The sequence below is a fragment of the Anthonomus grandis genome, unplaced genomic scaffold (genome assembly GCF_022605725.1).
Source record: "Anthonomus grandis grandis unplaced genomic scaffold, icAntGran1.3 ctg00000294.1, whole genome shotgun sequence".
Classification (NCBI taxonomy): domain Eukaryota; kingdom Metazoa; phylum Arthropoda; class Insecta; order Coleoptera; family Curculionidae; genus Anthonomus; species Anthonomus grandis.
The window spans coordinates 277,601-296,991 of NW_026088450.1; positions in this window are offsets into that span (position 1 = coordinate 277,601).

Genomic DNA, 19,391 nt, shown 5'->3' on the forward strand with positions numbered 1-19,391 from the left:
TGTATCTCAGTTAGTAAAAGAGCTACGACTTTGGGAATAGTCTCGTTGGATTCAGAACGTCGAAACTAAGACAAAACCGTTGGATTTTTAATGCTAGTACTTATAGAAGCCGAGATATAGACTTCCAAACTTTTGGTTTTTGGTGCACATATATGGAAACCAAAAGTTTGTATCTCGGTTAGTAAAAGAGCTACGACTTTGGGAATAGTCTCGTTGGATTCAGAACGTCGATACTAAGACAAAACCGTTGGATTTTTAAAGCTAGTACTTATAGAAGCCGAGATATAGACTTCCAAACTTTTGGTTTTTGGTGCACATATATGGAAACCAAAAGTTTGTATCTCGGTTAGTAAAAGAGCTACGACTTTGGGAATAGTCTCGTTGGATTCAGAACAACGATACTAAGACAAAACCGTTGGATTTTTAAAGCTAGTACTTATAAAAGCCGAGATACAGACTTCCAACCTTTGGGTTTTTGGTGCACATATATGAAAACCAAAAGTTTGTATCTCGGTTAGTAAAAGAGCTACGACTTTGGGAATAGTCTCGTTGGATTCAGAACGTCGAAACTAAGACAAAACCGTTGGATTTTTAAAGCTAGTGCTTATAGAAGCCGAGATATAGACTTCCAAACTTTTGGTTTTTGGTGCACATATATGGAAACCAAAAGTTTGTATCTCGGTTAGTAAAAGAGCTACGACTTTGGGAATAGTCTCGTTAAATTCAGAACAACGAAACTAAGACAAAACCGTTGGATTTTTAAAGCTAGTACTTATGGAAGCCGAGATACAGACTTCCAACCTTTGGGTTTTTGGTGCACATATATGGAAACCAAAAGTTTGTATCTCGGTTAGTAAAAGAGCTACGACTTTGAGAATGGTCTCGTTGGATTCAGAACGTCGAAACTAAGATAAAACCGTTGAATTTTTAAAGCTAGTACTTATAGAAGCCGAGATACAGACTTCCAACCTTTGGGTTTTTGGTGCACATATATGGAAACCAAAAGTTTGTATCTCGGTTAGTAAAAGAGCTACAACTTTGGGAATAGTCTCGTTGGATTCAGAACGTCGAAACTAAGACAAAACCGTTGGATTTTTAGAGCTAGTACTTATAGAAGCCGAGATATAGACTTCCAAACTTTTGGTTTTTGGTGCACATATATGGAAACCAAAAGTTTGTATCTCGGTTAGTAAAAGAGCTACGACTTTGGGAATAGTCTCGTTGGATTCAGAACAACAAAATTAAGACAAAACCGTTGGATTTTTAAAGCTAGTACTTATAAAAGCCGAGATACAGACTTCCAACCTTTGGGTTTTTGGTACACATATATGGAAACCAAAAGTTTGTATCTCGGTTAGTAAAAGAGCTACGACTTTGGGAATAGTCTCGTTGGATTCAGAACGTCGAAACTAAGACAAAACCGTTGGATTTTTAAAGCTAGTACTTATAGAAGCCGAGATATAGACTTCCAAACTTTTGGTTTTTGGTGCACATATATGGAAACCAAAAGTTTGTATCTCGGTTAGTAAAAGAGCTACGACTTTGGGAATAGTCTCGTTGGATTTAGAACGTCGAAACTAAGGTAAAACCGTTGGATTTTTAAAGCTAGTACTTATAGAAGCCGAGATACAGACTTCCAACCTTTGGGTTTTGGTGCACATATATGGAAACCAAAAGTTTGTATCTCGGTTAGTAAAAGAGCTACGACTTTGGGAATAGTTTCGTTGGATTCAGAACAACGAAACTAAGACAAAACCGTTGGATTTTTAAAGCTAGTGCTTATAGAAGCCGAGATATAGACTTCCAAACTTTTGGTTTTTGGTGCACATATATGGAAACCAAAAGTTTGTATCTCAGTTAGTAAAAGAGCTACGACTTTGGGAATAGTCTCGTTGGATTCAGAACGTCGAAACTAAGACAAAACCGTTGGATTTTTAATGCTAGTACTTATAGAAGCCGAGATATAGACTTCCAAACTTTTGGTTTTTGGTGCACATATATGGAAACCAAAAGTTTGTATCTCGGTTAGTAAAAGAGCTACGACTTTGGGAATAGTTTCGTTGGATTCAGAACGTCGATACTAAGACAAAACCGTTGGATTTTTAAAGCTAGTACTTATAGAAGCCGAGATATAGACTTCCAAACTTTTGGTTTTTGGTGCACATATATGGAAACCAAAAGTTTGTATCTCGGTTAGTAAAAGAGCTACGACTTTGGGAATAGTCTCGTTGGATTCAGAACAACGAAACTAAGACAAAACCGTTGGATTTTTAAAGCTAGTACTTATAAAAGCCGAGATACAGACTTCCAACCTTTGGGTTTTTGGTGCACATATATGGAAACCAAAAGTTTGTATCTCGGTTAGTAAAAGAGCTACGACTTTGGGAATAGTCTCGTTGGATTCAGAACGTCGAAACTAAGACAAAACCGTTGGATTTTTAATGCTAGTACTTATAGAAGCCGAGATATAGACTTCCAAACTTTTGGTTTTTGGTGCACATATATGGAAACCAAAAGTTTGTATCTCGGTTAGTAAAAGAGCTACGACTTTAAGAATAGTCTCGTTGGATTCAGAACAACGAAACTAAGACAAAACCGTTGGATTTTTAAAGCTAGTACTTATAGAAGCCGAGATATAGACTTCCAAACTTTTGGTTTTTGGTGCACATATATGGAAACCAAAAGTTTGTATCTCGGTTAGTAAAAGAGCTACGACTTTGGGAATAGTCTCGTTGGATTCAGAACAACGAAACTAAGACAAAACCGTTGGATTTTTAAAGCTAGTACTTATAAAAGCCGAGATACAGACTTCCAACCTTTGGGTTTTTGGTGCACATATATGGAAACCAAAAGTTTGTATCTCGGTTAGTAAAAGAGCTACGACTTTGGGAATAGTCTCGTTGGATTCAGAACGTCAAAACTAAGACAAAACCGTTGGATTTTTAAAGCTAGTGCTTATAGAAGCCGAGATATAGACTTCCAAACTTTTGGTTTTTGGTGCACATATATGGAAACCAAAAGTTTGTATCTCGGTTAGTAAAAGAGCTACGACTTTGGGAATAGTCTTGTTAAATTCAGAACAACGAAACTAAGACAAAACCGTTGGATTTTTAAAGCTAGTACTTATGGAAGCCGAGATACAGACTTCCAACCTTTGGGTTTTTGGTGCACATATATGGAAACCAAAAGTTTGTATCTCGGTTAGTAAAAGAGCTACGACTTTGAGAATGGTCTCGTTGGATTCAGAACGTCGAAACTAAGATAAAACCGTTGAATTTTTAAAGCTAGTACTTATAGAAGCCGAGATACAGACTTCCAACCTTTGGGTTTTTGGTGCACATATATGGAAACCAAAAAATTGTATCTCGGTTAGTAAAAGAGCTACAACTTTGGTAATAGTCTCGTTGGATTCAGAACGTCGAAACTAAGATAAAACCGTTGGATTTTTAAAGCTAGTACTTATAGAAGCCGAGATACAGACTTCCAACCTTTGGGTTTTTGGTGCACATATATGGAAACCAAAAGTTTGTATCTCGGTTAGTAAAAGAGCTGTGACTTTGGGAATAGTCTCGTTGGATTCAGAAGAACGAAACTAAGCCAAAACCGTTGGATTTTTAAAGCTAGTACTTATAAAAGCCGAGATACAGACTTCCAACCTTTGGGTTTTTGGTGCACATATATGGAAACCAAAAGTTTGTATCTCGGTTAGTAAAAGAGCTACGACTTTAAGAATAGTCTCGTTGGATTCAGAACAACGAAACTAAGACAAAACCGTTGGATTTTTAAAGCTAGTACTTATAGAAGCCGAGATATAGACTTCCAAACTTTTGGTTTTTGGTGCACATATATGGAAACCAAAAGTTTGTATCTCGGTTAGTAAAAGAGCTACGACTTTGGGAATAGTCTCGTTGGATTCAGAACAACGAAACTAAGACAAAACCGTTGGATTTTTAAAGCTAGTACTTATAAAAGCCGAGATACAGACTTCCAACCTTTGGGTTTTTGGTGCACATATATGGAAACCAAAAGTTTGTATCTCGGTTAGTAAAAGAGCTACGACTTTGGGAATAGTCTCGTTGGATTCAGAACGTCAAAACTAAGACAAAACCGTTGGATTTTTAAAGCTAGTGCTTATAGAAGCCGAGATATAGACTTCCAAACTTTTGGTTTTTGGTGCACATATATGGAAACCAAAAGTTTGTATCTCGGTTAGTAAAAGAGCTACGACTTTGGGAATAGTCTTGTTAAATTCAGAACAACGAAACTAAGACAAAACCGTTGGATTTTTAAAGCTAGTACTTATGGAAGCCGAGATACAGACTTCCAACCTTTGGGTTTTTGGTGCACATATATGGAAACCAAAAGTTTGTATCTCGGTTAGTAAAAGAGCTACGACTTTGGGAATAGTCTCGTTGGATTCAGAACGTCGAAACTAAGATAAAACCGTTGGATTTTTAAAGCTAGTACTTATAGAAGCCGAGATACAGACTTCCAACCTTTGGGTTTTTGGTGCACATATATGGAAACCAAAAGTTTGTATCTCGGTTAGTAAAAGAGCTACGACTTTGGGAATAGTCTCGTTGGATTCAGAACGTCGAAACTAAGACAAAACCGTTGGATTTTTTAAGCTAGTACTTACAGAAGCCGAGATATAGACTTCCAAACTTTTGGTTTTTGGTGCACATATATGGAAACCAAAAGTTTGTATCTCGGTTAGTAAAAGAGCTACGACTTTGGGAATAGTCTCGTTGGATTCAGAACAACGAAATTAAGACAAAACCGTTGGATTTTTAAAGCTAGTACTTATAAAAGCCGAGATACAGACTTCCAACCTTTGGGTTTTTGGTACACATATATGGAAACCAAAAGTTTGTATCTCGGTTAGTAAAAGAGCTACGACTTTGGGAGTAGTCTCGTTGGATTCAAAACGTCGAAACTAAGACAAAACCGTTGGATTTTTAAAGCTAGTACTTATAGAAGCCGAGATATAGACTTCCAAACTTTTGGTTTTTGGTGCACATATATGGAAACCAAAAGTTTGTATCTCGGTTAGTAAAAGAGCTACGACTTTGGGAATAGTCTCGTTGGATTAAGAACGTCGAAACTAAGGTAAAACCGTTGGATTTTTAAAGCTAGTATTTATAGAAGCCGAGATACAGACTTCCAACCTTTGGGTTTTGGTGCACATATATGGAAACCAAAAGTTTGTATCTCGGTTAGTAAAAGAGCTACGACTTTGGGAATAGTTTTGTTGGATTCAGAACAACGAAACTAAGACAAAACCGTTGGATTTTTAAAGCTAGTGCTTATAGAAGCCGAGATATAGACTTCCAAACTTTTGGTTTTTGGTGCACATATATGGAAACCAAAAGTTTGTATCTCAGTTAGTAAAAGAGCTACGACTTTGGGAATAGTCTCGTTGGATTCAGAACGTCGAAACTAAGACAAAACCGTTAAATTTTTAATGCTAGTACTTATAGAAGCCGAGATATAGACTTCCAAACTTTTGGTTTTTGGTGCACATATATGGAAACCAAAAGTTTGTATCTCGGTTAGTAAAAGAGCTACGACTTTGGGAATAGTCTCGTTGGATTCAGAACGTCGATACTAAGACAAAACCGTTGGATTTTTAAAGCTAGTACTAATAGAAGCCGAGTATAGACTTCCAAACTTTTGGTTTTTGGTGCACATATATGGAAACCAAAAGTTTGTATCTCGGTTAGTAAAAGAGCTACGACTTTGGGAATAGTCTCGTTGGATTCAGAACAACGAAACTAAGACAAAACCGTTATATTTTTAAAACTAGTACTTATAAAAGCCGAGATACAGACTTCCAACCTTTGGGTTTTTGGTGCACATATATGGAAACCAAAAGTTTGTATCTCGGTTAGTAAAAGAGCTACGACTTTGGGAATAGTCTCGTTGGATTCAGAACGTCGAAACTAAGACAAAACCGTTGGATTTTTAATGCTAGTACTTATAGAAGCCGAGATATAGACTTCCAAACTTTTGGTTTTTGGTGCACATATATGGAAACCAAAAGTTTGTATCTCGGTTAGTAAAAGAGCTACGACTTTAAGAATAGTCTCGTTGGATTCAGAACAACGAAACTAAGACAAAACCGTTGGATTTTTAAAGCTAGTACTTATAGAAGCCGAGATACAGACTTCCAACCTTTGGGTTTTTGGTGCACATATATGGAAACCAAAAGTTTGTATCTCGGTTAGTAAAAGAGCTACGACTTTGGGAATAGTCTCGTTGGATTCAGAACGTCGAAACTAAGACAAAACCGTTGGATTTTTAAAGCTAGTACTTATAGAAGCCGAGATATAGACTTCCAAACTTTTGGTTTTTGTTGCACATATATGGAAACCAAAAGTTTGTATCTCGGTTAGTAAAAGAGCTACGACTTTGGGAATAGTCTCGTTGGATTCAGAACGTCGAAACTAAGACAAAACCGTTGGATTTTTAAAGCTAGTACTTATAGAAGCCGAGATATAGACTTCCAAACTTTTGGTTTTTGGTGCACATATATGGAAACCAAAAGTTTGTATCTCGGTTAGTAAAAGAGCTACGACTTTGGGAATAGTCTCGTTGGATTTAGAACGTCGAAACTAAGATAAAACCGTTGGATTTTTAAAGCTAGTACTTATAGAAGCCGAGATACAGACTTCCAACCTTTTGGTTTTTGGTGCACATATATGGAAACCAAAAGTTTGTATCTCGGTTAGTAAAAGAGCTATGACTTTGGGAATAGTCTCGTTGGATTCAGAACAACGAAACTAAGACAAAACCGTTGGATTTTTAAAGCTAGTACTTATGGAAGCCGAGATACAGACTTCCAACCTTTGGGTTTTTGGTGCACATATATGGAAACCAAAAGTTTGTCTCTCGGTTAGTAAAAGAGCTACGACTTTGGGAATAGTCTCGTTGGATTCAGAACGTCGAAACTAAGACAAAACCGTTGGATTTTTAATGCTAGTACTTATAGAAGCCGAGATATAGACTTCCAAACTTTTGGTTTTTGGTGCACATATATGGAAACCAAAAGTTTGTATCTCGGTTAGTAAAAGAGCTACGACTTTAAGAATAGTCTCGTTGGATTCAGAACAACGAAACTAAGACAAAACCGTTGGATTTTTAAAGCTAGTACTTATAGAAGCCGAGATATAGACTTCCAAACTTTTGGTTTTTGGTGCACATATATGGAAACCAAAAGTTTGTATCTCGGTTAGTAAAAGAGTTACGACTTTGGGAATAGTCTCGTTGGATTCAGAACAACGAAACTAAGACAAAACCGTTGGATTTTTAAAGCTAGTACTTATAAAAGCCGAGATACAGACTTCCAACCTTTGGGTTTTTGGTGCACATATATGGAAACCAAAAGTTTGTATCTCGGTTAGTAAAAGAGCTACGACTTTGGGAATAGTCTCGTTGGATTCAGAACGTCGAAACTAAGACAAAACCGTTGGATTTTTAAAGCTAGTGCTTATAGAAGCCGAGATATAGACTTCCAAACTTTTGGTTTTTGGTGCACATATATGGAAACCAAAAGTTTGTATCTCGGTTAGTAAAAGAGCTACGACTTTGGGAATAGTCTTGTTAAATTCAGAACAACGAAACTAAGACAAAACCGTTGGATTTTTAAAGCTAGTACTTATGGAAGCCGAGATACAGACTTCCAACCTTTGGGTTTTTGGTGCACATATATGGAAACCAAAAGTTTGTATCTCGGTTAGTAAAAGAGCTACGACTTTGAGAATGGTCTCGTTGGATTCAGAACGTCGAAACTAAGATAAAACCGTTAAATTTTTAAAGCTAGTACTTATAGAAGCCGAGATACAGACTTCCAACCTTTGGGTTTTTGGTGCACATATATGGAAACCAAAAAATTGTATCTCGGTTAGTAAAAGAGCTACGACTTTGGGAGTAGTCTCGTTGGATTCAGAACGTCGAAACTAAGACAAAACCGTTGGATTTTTAAAGCTAGTACTTATAGAAGCCGAGATATAGACTTCCAAACTTTTGGTTTTTGGTGCACATATATGGAAACCAAAAGTTTGTATCTCGGTTAGTAAAAGAGCTACGACTTTGGGAATAGTCTCGTTGGATTTAGAACGTCGAAACTAAGGTAAAACCGTTGGATTTTTAAAGCTAGTACTTATAGAAGCCGAGATACAGACTTCCAACCTTTGGGTTTTGGTGCACATATATGGAAACCAAAAGTTTGTATCTCGGTTAGTAAAAGAGCTACGACTTTGGGAATAGTTTCGTTGGATTCAGAACAACGAAACTAAGACAAAACCGTTGGATTTTTAAAGCTAGTGCTTATAGAAGCCGAGATATAGACTTCCAAACTTTTGGTTTTTGGTGCACATATATGGAAACCAAAAGTTTGTATCTCAGTTAGTAAAAGAGCTACGACTTTGGGAATAGTCTCGTTGGATTCAGAACGTCGAAACTAAGACAAAACCGTTAAATTTTTAATGCTAGTACTTATAGAAGCCGAGATATAGACTTCCAAACTTTTGGTTTTTGGTGCACATATATGGAAACCAAAAGTTTGTATCTCGGTTAGTAAAAGAGCTACGACTTTGGGAATAGTCTCGTTGGATTCAGAACGTCGATACTAAGACAAAACCGTTGGATTTTTAAAGCTAGTACTTATAGAAGCCGAGATATAGACTTCCAAACTTTTGGTTTTTGGTGCACATATATGGAAACCAAAAGTTTGTATCTCGGTTAGTAAAAGAGCTATGACTTTGGGAATAGTCTCGTTGGATTCAGAACAACGAAACTAAGACAAAACCGTTGGATTTTTAAAGCTAGTACTTATGGAAGCCGAGATACAGACTTCCAACCTTTGGGTTTTTGGTGCACATATATGGAAACCAAAAGTTTGTCTCTCGGTTAGTAAAAGAGCTACGACTTTGGGAATAGTCTCGTTGGATTCAGAACGTCGAAACTAAGACAAAACCGTTGGATTTTTAATGCTAGTACTTATAGAAGCCGAGATATAGACTTCCAAACTTTTGGTTTTTGGTGCACATATATGGAAACCAAAAGTTTGTTTCTCGGTTAGTAAAAGAGCTACGACTTTAAGAATAGTCTCGTTGGATTCAGAACAACGAAACTAAGACAAAACCGTTGGATTTTTAAAGCTAGTACTTATAGAAGCCGAGATATAGACTTCCAAACTTTTGGTTTTTGGTGCACATATATGGAAACCAAAAGTTTGTATCTCGGTTAGTAAAAGAGCTACGACTTTGGGAATAGTCTCGTTGGATTCAGAACAACGAAACTAAGACAAAACCGTTGGATTTTTAAAGCTAGTACTTATAAAAGCCGAGATACAGACTTCCAACCTTTGGGTTTTTGGTGCACATATATGGAAACCAAAAGTTTGTATCTCGGTTAGTAAAAGAGCTACGACTTTGAGAATAGTCTCGTTGGATTCAGAACGTCGAAACTAAGACAAAACCGTTGGATTTTTAAAGCTAGTGCTTATAGAAGCCGAGATATAGACTTCCAAACTTTTGGTTTTTGGTGCACATATATGGAAACCAAAAGTTTGTATCTCGGTTAGTAAAAGAGCTACGACTTTGGGAATAGTCTTGTTAAATTCAGAACAACGAAACTAAGAGAAAACCGTTGGATTTTTAAAGCTAGTACTTATGGAAGCCGAGATACAGACTTCCAACCTTTGGGTTTTTGGTGCACATATATGGAAACCAAAAGTTTGTATCTCGGTTAGTAAAAGAGCTACGACTTTGAGAATGGTCTCGTTGGATTCAGAACGTCGAAACTAAGATAAAACCGTTGAATTTTTAAAGCTAGTACTTATAGAAGCCGAGATACAGACTTCCAACCTTTGGGTTTTTGGTGCACATATATGGAAACCAAAAAATTGTATCTCGGTTAGTAAAAGAGCTACAACTTTGGTAATAGTCTCGTTGGATTCAGAACGTCGAAACTAAGATAAAACCGTTGGATTTTTAAAGCTAGTACTTATAGAAGCCGAGATACAGACTTCCAACCTTTGGGTTTTTGGTGCACATATATGGAAACCAAAAGTTTGTATCTCGGTTAGTAAAAGAGCTGTGACTTTGGGAATAGTCTCGTTGGATTCAGAAGAACGAAACTAAGCCAAAACCGTTGGATTTTTAAAGCTAGTACTTATGGAAGCCGAGATACAGACTTCCAACCTTTGGGTTTTTGGTGCACATATATGGAAACCAAAAGTTTGTATCTCGGTTAGTAAAAGAGCTACGACTTTGGGAATAGTCTCGTTGGATTCAGAACGTCGAAACTAAGATAAAACCGTTGGATTTTTAAAGCTAGTACTTATAGAAGCCGAGATACAGACTTCCAACCTTTGGGTTTTTGGTGCACATATATGGAAACCAAAAGTTTGTATCTCGGTTAGTAAAAGAGCTACGACTTTGGGAATAGTCTCGTTGGATTCAGAACGTCGAAACTAAGACAAAACCGTTGGATTTTTAAAGCTAGTACTTATAGAAGCCGAGATATAGACTTCCAAACTTTTGGTTTTTGGTGCACATATATGGAAACCAAAAGTTTGTATCTCGGTTAGTAAAAGAGCTACGACTTTGGGAATAGTCTCGTTGGATTCAGAACAACGAAATTAAGACAAAACCGTTGGATTTTTAAAGCTAGTACTTATAAAAGCCGAGATACAGACTTCCAACCTTTGGGTTTTTGGTACACATATATGGAAACCAAAAGTTTGTATCTCGGTTAGTAAAAGAGCTACGACTTTGGGAGTAGTCTCGTTGGATTCAGAACGTCGAAACTAAGACAAAACCGTTGGATTTTTAAAGCTAGTACTTATAGAAGCCGAGATATAGACTTCCAAACTTTTGGTTTTTGGTGCACATATATGGAAACCAAAAGTTTGTATCTCGGTTAGTAAAAGAGCTACGACTTTGGGAATAGTCTCGTTGGATTTAGAACGTCGAAACTAAGGTAAAACCGTTGGATTTTTAAAGCTAGTACTTATAGAAGCCGAGATACAGACTTCCAACCTTTGGGTTTTGGTGCACATATATGGAAACCAAAAGTTTGTATCTCGGTTAGTAAAAGAGCTACGACTTTGGGAATAGTTTCGTTGGATTCAGAACAACGAAACTAAGACAAAACCGTTGGATTTTTAAAGCTAGTGCTTATAGAAGCCGAGATATAGACTTCCAAACTTTTGGTTTTTGGTGCACATATATGGAAACCAAAAGTTTGTATCTCAGTTAGTAAAAGAGCTACGACTTTGGGAATAGTCTCGTTGGATTCAGAACGTCGAAACTAAGACAAAACCGTTAAATTTTTAATGCTAGTACTTATAGAAGCCGAGATATAGACTTCCAAACTTTTGGTTTTTGGTGCACATATATGGAAACCAAAAGTTTGTATCTCGGTTAGTAAAAGAGCTACGACTTTGGGAATAGTCTCGTTGGATTCAGAACGTCGATACTAAGACAAAACCGTTGGATTTTTAAAGCTAGTACTTATAGAAGCCGAGATATAGACTTCCAAACTTTTGGTTTTTGGTGCACATATATGGAAACCAAAAGTTTGTATCTCGGTTAGTAAAAGAGCTACGACTTTGGGAATAGTCTCGTTGGATTCAGAACAACGAAACTAAGACAAAACCGTTGGATTTTTAAAGCTAGTACTTATGGAAGCCGAGATACAGACTTCCAACCTTTGGGTTTTTGGTGCACATATATGGAAACCAAAAGTTTGTATCTCGGTTAGTAAAAGAGCTACGACTTTGAGAATGGTCTCGTTGGATTCAGAACGTCGAAACTAAGATAAAACCGTTGAATTTTTAAAGCTAGTACTTATAGAAGCCGAGATACAGACTTCCAACCTTTGGGTTTTTGGTGCACATATATGGAAACCAAAAAATTGTATCTCGGTTAGTAAAAGAGCTACAACTTTGGTAATAGTCTCGTTGGATTCAGAACGTCGAAACTAAGATAAAACCGTTGGATTTTTAAAGCTAGTACTTATAGAAGCCGAGATACAGACTTCCAACCTTTGGGTTTTTGGTGCACATATATGGAAACCAAAAGTTTGTATCTCGGTTAGTAAAAGAGCTGTGACTTTGGGAATAGTCTCGTTGGATTCAGAAGAACGAAACTAAGCCAAAACCGTTGGATTTTTAAAGCTAGTACTTATGGAAGCCGAGATACAGACTTCCAACCTTTGGGTTTTTGGTGCACATATATGGAAACCAAAAGTTTGTATCTCGGTTAGTAAAAGAGCTACGACTTTGGGAATAGTCTCGTTGGATTCAGAACGTCGAAACTAAGATAAAACCGTTGGATTTTTAAAGCTAGTACTTATAGAAGCCGAGATACAGACTTCCAACCTTTGGGTTTTTGGTGCACATATATGGAAACCAAAAGTTTGTATCTCGGTTAGTAAAAGAGCTACGACTTTGGGAATAGTCTCGTTGGATTCAGAACGTCGAAACTAAGACAAAACCGTTGGATTTTTAAAGCTAGTACTTATAGAAGCCGAGATATAGACTTCCAAACTTTTGGTTTTTGGTGCACATATATGGAAACCAAAAGTTTGTATCTCGGTTAGTAAAAGAGCTACGACTTTGGGAATAGTCTCGTTGGATTCAGAACAACGAAATTAAGACAAAACCGTTGGATTTTTAAAGCTAGTACTTATAAAAGCCGAGATACAGACTTCCAACCTTTGGGTTTTTGGTACACATATATGGAAACCAAAAGTTTGTATCTCGGTTAGTAAAAGAGCTACGACTTTGGGAGTAGTCTCGTTGGATTCAGAACGTCGAAACTAAGACAAAACCGTTGGATTTTTAAAGCTAGTACTTATAGAAGCCGAGATATAGACTTCCAAACTTTTGGTTTTTGGTGCACATATATGGAAACCAAAAGTTTGTATCTCGGTTAGTAAAAGAGCTACGACTTTGGGAATAGTCTCGTTGGATTTAGAACGTCGAAACTAAGGTAAAACCGTTGGATTTTTAAAGCTAGTACTTATAGAAGCCGAGATACAGACTTCCAACCTTTGGGTTTTGGTGCACATATATGGAAACCAAAAGTTTGTATCTCGGTTAGTAAAAGAGCTACGACTTTGGGAATAGTTTCGTTGGATTCAGAACAACGAAACTAAGACAAAACCGTTGGATTTTTAAAGCTAGTGCTTATAGAAGCCGAGATATAGACTTCCAAACTTTTGGTTTTTGGTGCACATATATGGAAACCAAAAGTTTGTATCTCAGTTAGTAAAAGAGCTACGACTTTGGGAATAGTCTCGTTGGATTCAGAACGTCGAAACTAAGACAAAACCGTTAAATTTTTAATGCTAGTACTTATAGAAGCCGAGATATAGACTTCCAAACTTTTGGTTTTTGGTGCACATATATGGAAACCAAAAGTTTGTATCTCGGTTAGTAAAAGAGCTACGACTTTGGGAATAGTCTCGTTGGATTCAGAACGTCGATACTAAGACAAAACCGTTGGATTTTTAAAGCTAGTACTTATAGAAGCCGAGATATAGACTTCCAAACTTTTGGTTTTTGGTGCACATATATGGAAACCAAAAGTTTGTATCTCGGTTAGTAAAAGAGCTACGACTTTGGGAATAGTCTCGTTGGATTCAGAACAACGAAACTAAGACAAAACCGTTGGATTTTTAAAGCTAGTACTTATAAAAGCCGAGATACAGACTTCCAACCTTTGGGTTTTTGGTGCACATATATGGAAACCAAAAGTTTGTATCTCGGTTAGTAAAAGAGCTACGACTTTGGGAATAGTCTCGTTGGATTCAGAACGTCGAAACTAAGACAAAACCGTTGGATTTTTAATGCTAGTACTTATAGAAGCCGAGATATAGACTTCCAAACTTTTGGTTTTTGGTGCACATATATGGAAACCAAAAGTTTGTATCTCGGTTAGTAAAAGAGCTACGACTTTAAGAATAGTCTCGTTGGATTCAGAACAACGAAACTAAGACAAAACCGTTGGATTTTTAAAGCTAGTACTTATAGAAGCCGAGATACAGACTTCCAACCTTTGGGTTTTTGGTGCACATATATGGAAACCAAAAGTTTGTATCTCGGTTAGTAAAAGAGCTACGACTTTGGGAATAGTCTCGTTGGATTCAGAACGTCGAAACTAAGACAAAACCGTTGGATTTTTAAAGCTAGTACTTATAGAAGCCGAGATATAGACTTCCAAACTTTTGGTTTTTGGTGCACATATATGGAAACCAAAAGTTTGTATCTCGGTTAGTAAAAGAGCTACGACTTTGGGAATAGTCTCGTTGGATTCAGAACGTCGAAACTAAGACAAAACCGTTGGATTTTTAATGCTAGTACTTATAGAAGCCGAGATATAGACTTCCAAACTTTTGGTTTTTGGTGCACATATATGGAAACCAAAAGTTTGTATCTCGGTTAGTAAAAGAGCTACGACTTTAAGAATAGTCTCGTTGGATTCAGAACAACAAAACTAAGACAAAACCGTTGGATTTTTAAAGCTAGTACTTATAGAAGCCGAGATACAGACTTCCAACCTTTGGGTTTTTGGTGCACATATATGGAAACCAAAAGTTTGTATCTCGGTTAGTAAAAGAGCTACGACTTTGGGAATAGTCTCGTTGGATTCAGAACGTCGAAACTAAGACAAAACCGTTGGATTTTTAAAGCTAGTACTTATAGAAGCCGAGATATAGACTTCCAAACTTTTGGTTTTTGGTGCACATATATGGAAACCAAAAGTTTGTATCTCGGTTAGTAAAAGAGCTACGACTTTGGGAATAGTCTCGTTGGATTCAGAACGTCGAAACTAAGACAAAACCGTTGGATTTTTAAAGCTAGTACTTATAGAAGCCGAGATATAGACTTCCAAACTTTTGGTTTTTGGTGCACATATATGGAAACCAAAAGTTTGTATCTCGGTTAGTAAAAGAGCTACGACTTTGGGAATAGTCTCGTTGGATTTAGAACGTCGAAACTAAGATAAAACCGTTGGATTTTTAAAGCTAGTACTTATAGAAGCCGAGATACAGACTTCCAACCTTTTGGTTTTTGGTGCACATATATGGAAACCAAAAGTTTGTATCTCGGTTAGTAAAAGAGCTATGACTTTGGGAATAGTCTCGTTGGATTCAGAACAACGAAACTAAGACAAAACCGTTGGATTTTTAAAGCTAGTACTTATGGAAGCCGAGATACAGACTTCCAACCTTTGGGTTTTTGGTGCACATATATGGAAACCAAAAGTTTGTATCTCGGTTAGTAAAAGAGCTACGACTTTAAGAATAGTCTCGTTGGATTCAGAACGTCGAAACTAAGATAAAACCGTTGAATTTTTAAAGCTAGTACTTATAGAAGCCGAGATACAGACTTCCAACCTTTGGGTTTTTGGTGCACATATATGGAAACCAAAAAATTGTATCTCGGTTAGTAAAAGAGCTACAACTTTGGTAATAGTCTCGTTGGATTCAAAACGTCGAAACTAAAATAAAACCGTTGGATTTTTAAAGCTAGTACTTATAGAAGCCGAGATACAGACTTCCAACCTTTGGGTTTTTGGTGCACATATATGGAAACCAAAAGTTTGTATCTCGGTTAGTAAAAGAGCTACGACTTTGGGAATAGTCTCGTTGGATTCAGAACGTCGAAACTAAGACAAAACCGTTGGATTTTTAAAGCTAGTACTTATAGAAGCCGAGATATAGACTTCCAAACTTTTGGTTTTTGGTGCACATATATGGAAACCAAAAGTTTGTATCTCGGTTAGTAAAAGAGCTACGACTTTGGGAATAGTCTCGTTGGATTCAGAACAACGAAACTAAGACAAAACCGTTAGATTTTTAAAGCTAGTACTTATAAAAGCCGAGATACAGACTTCCAACCTTTGGGTTTTTGGTGCACATATATGGAAACCAAAAGTTTGTATCTCGGTTAGTAAAAGAGCTACGACTTTGGGAATAGTCTCGTTGGATTCAGAACGTCGAAACTAAGACAAAACCGTTGGATTTTTAAAGCTAGTACTTATAGAAGCCGAGATATAGACTTCCAAACTTTTGGTTTTTGGTGCACATATATGGAAACCAAAAGTTTGTATCTCGGTTAGTAAAAGAGCTACGACTTTGGGAATAGTCTCGTTGGATTTAGAACGTCGAAACTAAGATAAAACCGTTGGATTTTTAAAGCTAGTACTTATAGAAGCCGAGATACAGACTTCCAACCTTTGGGTTTTGGTGCACATATATGGAAACCAAAAGTTTGTATCTCGGTTAGTAAAAGAGCTACGACTTTGGGAATAGTCTCGTTGGATTCAGAACAACGAAACTAAGACAAAACCGTTGGATTTTTAAAGCTAGTACTTATAAAAGCCGAGATACAGACTTCCAACCTTTGGGTTTTTGGTGCACATATATGGAAACCAAAAGTTTGTATCTCGGTTAGTAAAAGAGCTACGACTTTGGGAATAGTCTCGTTGGATTCAGAACGTCGAAGCTAAGACAAAACCGTTGGATTTTTAATGCTAGTACTTATAGAAGCCGAGATATAGACTTCCAAACTTTTGGTTTTTGGTGCACATATATGGAAACCAAAAGTTTGTATCTCGGTTAGTAAAAGAGCTACGACTTTGGGAATAGTCTCGTTGGATTCAGAACAACGAAACTAAGACAAAACCGTTGGATTTTTAAAGCTAGTACTTATAGAAGCCGAGATACAGACTTCCAACCTTTGGGTTTTTGGTGCACATATATGGAAACCAAAAGTTTGTATCTCGGTTAGTAAAAGAGCTACGACTTTGGGAATAGTCTCGTTGGATTCAGAACGTCGAAACTAAGACAAAACCGTTGGATTTTTAAAGCTAGTACTTATAGAAGCCGAGATATAGACTTCCAAACTTTTGGTTTTTGGTGCACATATATGGAAACCAAAAGTTTGTATCTCGATTAGTAAAAGAGCTACGACTTTGGGAATAGTCTCGTTCGATTCAGAACGTCGAAACTAAGACAAAACCGTTGAATTTTTAAAGCTAGTACTTATAGAAGCCGAGATATAGACTTCCAAACTTTTGGTTTTTGGTGCACATATATGGAAACCAAAAGTTTGTATCTCGGTTAGTAAAAGAGCTACGACTTTGGGAATAGTCTCGTTGGATTCAGAACGTCGAAACTAAGATAAAACCGTTAGATTTTTAAAGCTAGTACTTATAGAAGCCGAGATACAGACTTCCAACCTTTGGGTTTTTGGTGCACATATATGGAAACCAAAAGTTTGTATCTCGGTTAGTAAAAGAGCTACGACTTAGTGAATAGTCTCGTTGGATTCAGAACGTCGAAACTAAGATAAAACCGTTGGATTTTTAAAGCTAGTACTTATAGAAGCCGAGATACAGACTTCCAACCTTTGGGTTTTTGGTGCACATATATGGAAACCAAAAGTTTGTATCTCGGTTAGTAAAAGAGCTACGACTTAGTGAATAGTCTCGTTGGATTCAAAACGTCGAAACTAAGACAAAACCGTTGGATTTTTAAAGCTAGTACTTATAGAAGCCGAGATATAGACTTCCAAACTTTTGGTTTTTGGTGCACATATATGGAAACCAAAAGTTTGTATCTCGGTTAGTAAAAGAGCTACGACTTTGGGAATAGTCTCGTTGGATTCAGAACAACGAAACTAAGACAAAACCGTTGGATTTTTAAAGCTAGTACTTATAGAAGCCGAGATACAGACTTCCAACCTTTGGGTTTTTGGTGCACATATATGGAAACCAAAAGTTTGTATCTCGGTTAGTAAAAGAGCTACGACTTTGGGAATAGTCTCGTTGGATTCAGAACGTCGAAACTAAGACAAAACCGTTGGATTTTTAAAGCTAGTACTTATAGAAGCCGAGATATAGACTTCCAAACTTTTGGTTTTTGGTGCACATATATGGAAACCAAAAGTTTGTATCTCGATTAGTAAAAGAGCTACGACTTTGGGAATAGTCTCGTTCGATTCAGAACGTCGAAACTAAGACAAAACCGTTGAATTTTTAAAGCTAGTACTTATAGAAGCCGAGATATAGACTTCGAAACTTTTGGTTTTTGGTGCACATATATGGAAACCAAAAGTTTGTATCTCGGTTAGTAAAAGAGCTACGACTTTGGGAATAGTCTCGTTGGATTCAGAACGTCGAAACTAAGATAAAACCGTTGAATTTTTAAAGCTAGTACTTATAGAAGCCGAGATACAGACTTCCAACCTTTGGGTTTTTGGTGCACATATATGGAAACCAAAAGTTTGTATCTCGGTTTGTTACAGGTTTAATCTCCAACAGATATATTAATTGATTTATTAATTTTTTTTACCAAGATAAAGTAAATCGCAACCATAGTTTCATAAAATAATTTATTTAAAAATCATACATAAATATACATACTACACAGATATGATATACCGTTAAGATGGTCCCTCCTAACATACCTGATCTGAAACGCAAGGAAAACCATTATTGGATGAGGAAAGTAAATAATAATATGGGATATTGTTTCATTGTTTTGTTGATTGAATAGAATTAAGAACTGTCATTGATTTTGCATTGATTTTACCTTGCAGGTCAATTTGGCCTATTTTAGATTTTAATGAATACTGAGCACATATTAACTAATTGTTTATTTTGTTCAAATCATAAGGATCAATAGTGATAAGAATGTTAATGTCAATCTGGTCTGTCAGTTTTTTTTTTGTAAATTATTGTTGCTAAACCATGGCCTCAAGTTATAGATTGCTCCATAGTTGCAAATTACTTAAACCAATGTTGGTACCAGATAGTACCCAGTAGTTAAACCCAGCATGTCAACACCTAGGTACTTGACAGATAAATGCATTCCTTAAAATTTGGAGGGAACTGACAATCCTATTTTTAATAGATTCATTCTTTATCTGGTTCTAGAGTATGACAGATAGTTTCGCTTAATGCGGATGTGAAAAGGTAGACCCTATCTTAGCCTAATTTTTTTGTCGTTACTAGTATGTGCTAGGATAGCTTAATTGCTGATTTTCTAAGTAGGCCTAAGAGTTTATAGGGCTCCTTGTTTTTGTTGTGTTAAATAAACCCCAGAAAAGGCCACATTCCATCTTCGGTAAGTTAGCACATGTTACATGCCTAAGTCATTTTCCTATTTTTTTCATCTAATTAATTTCTTATTTGCATGCTTTTTGGTTTAACTCAAAAGAACATCAATGCATCCAACTTTTCAGAGAGCAATTTTATAAAATTTAACTTACTTACCCACACAAAAATGCCATAAAATTGACAGCCATGTCGAACCTCATGTGTGGTCCACATTTTTAGGCCTTCCTGTACCTTCTGCTTATCCTCTGCTTC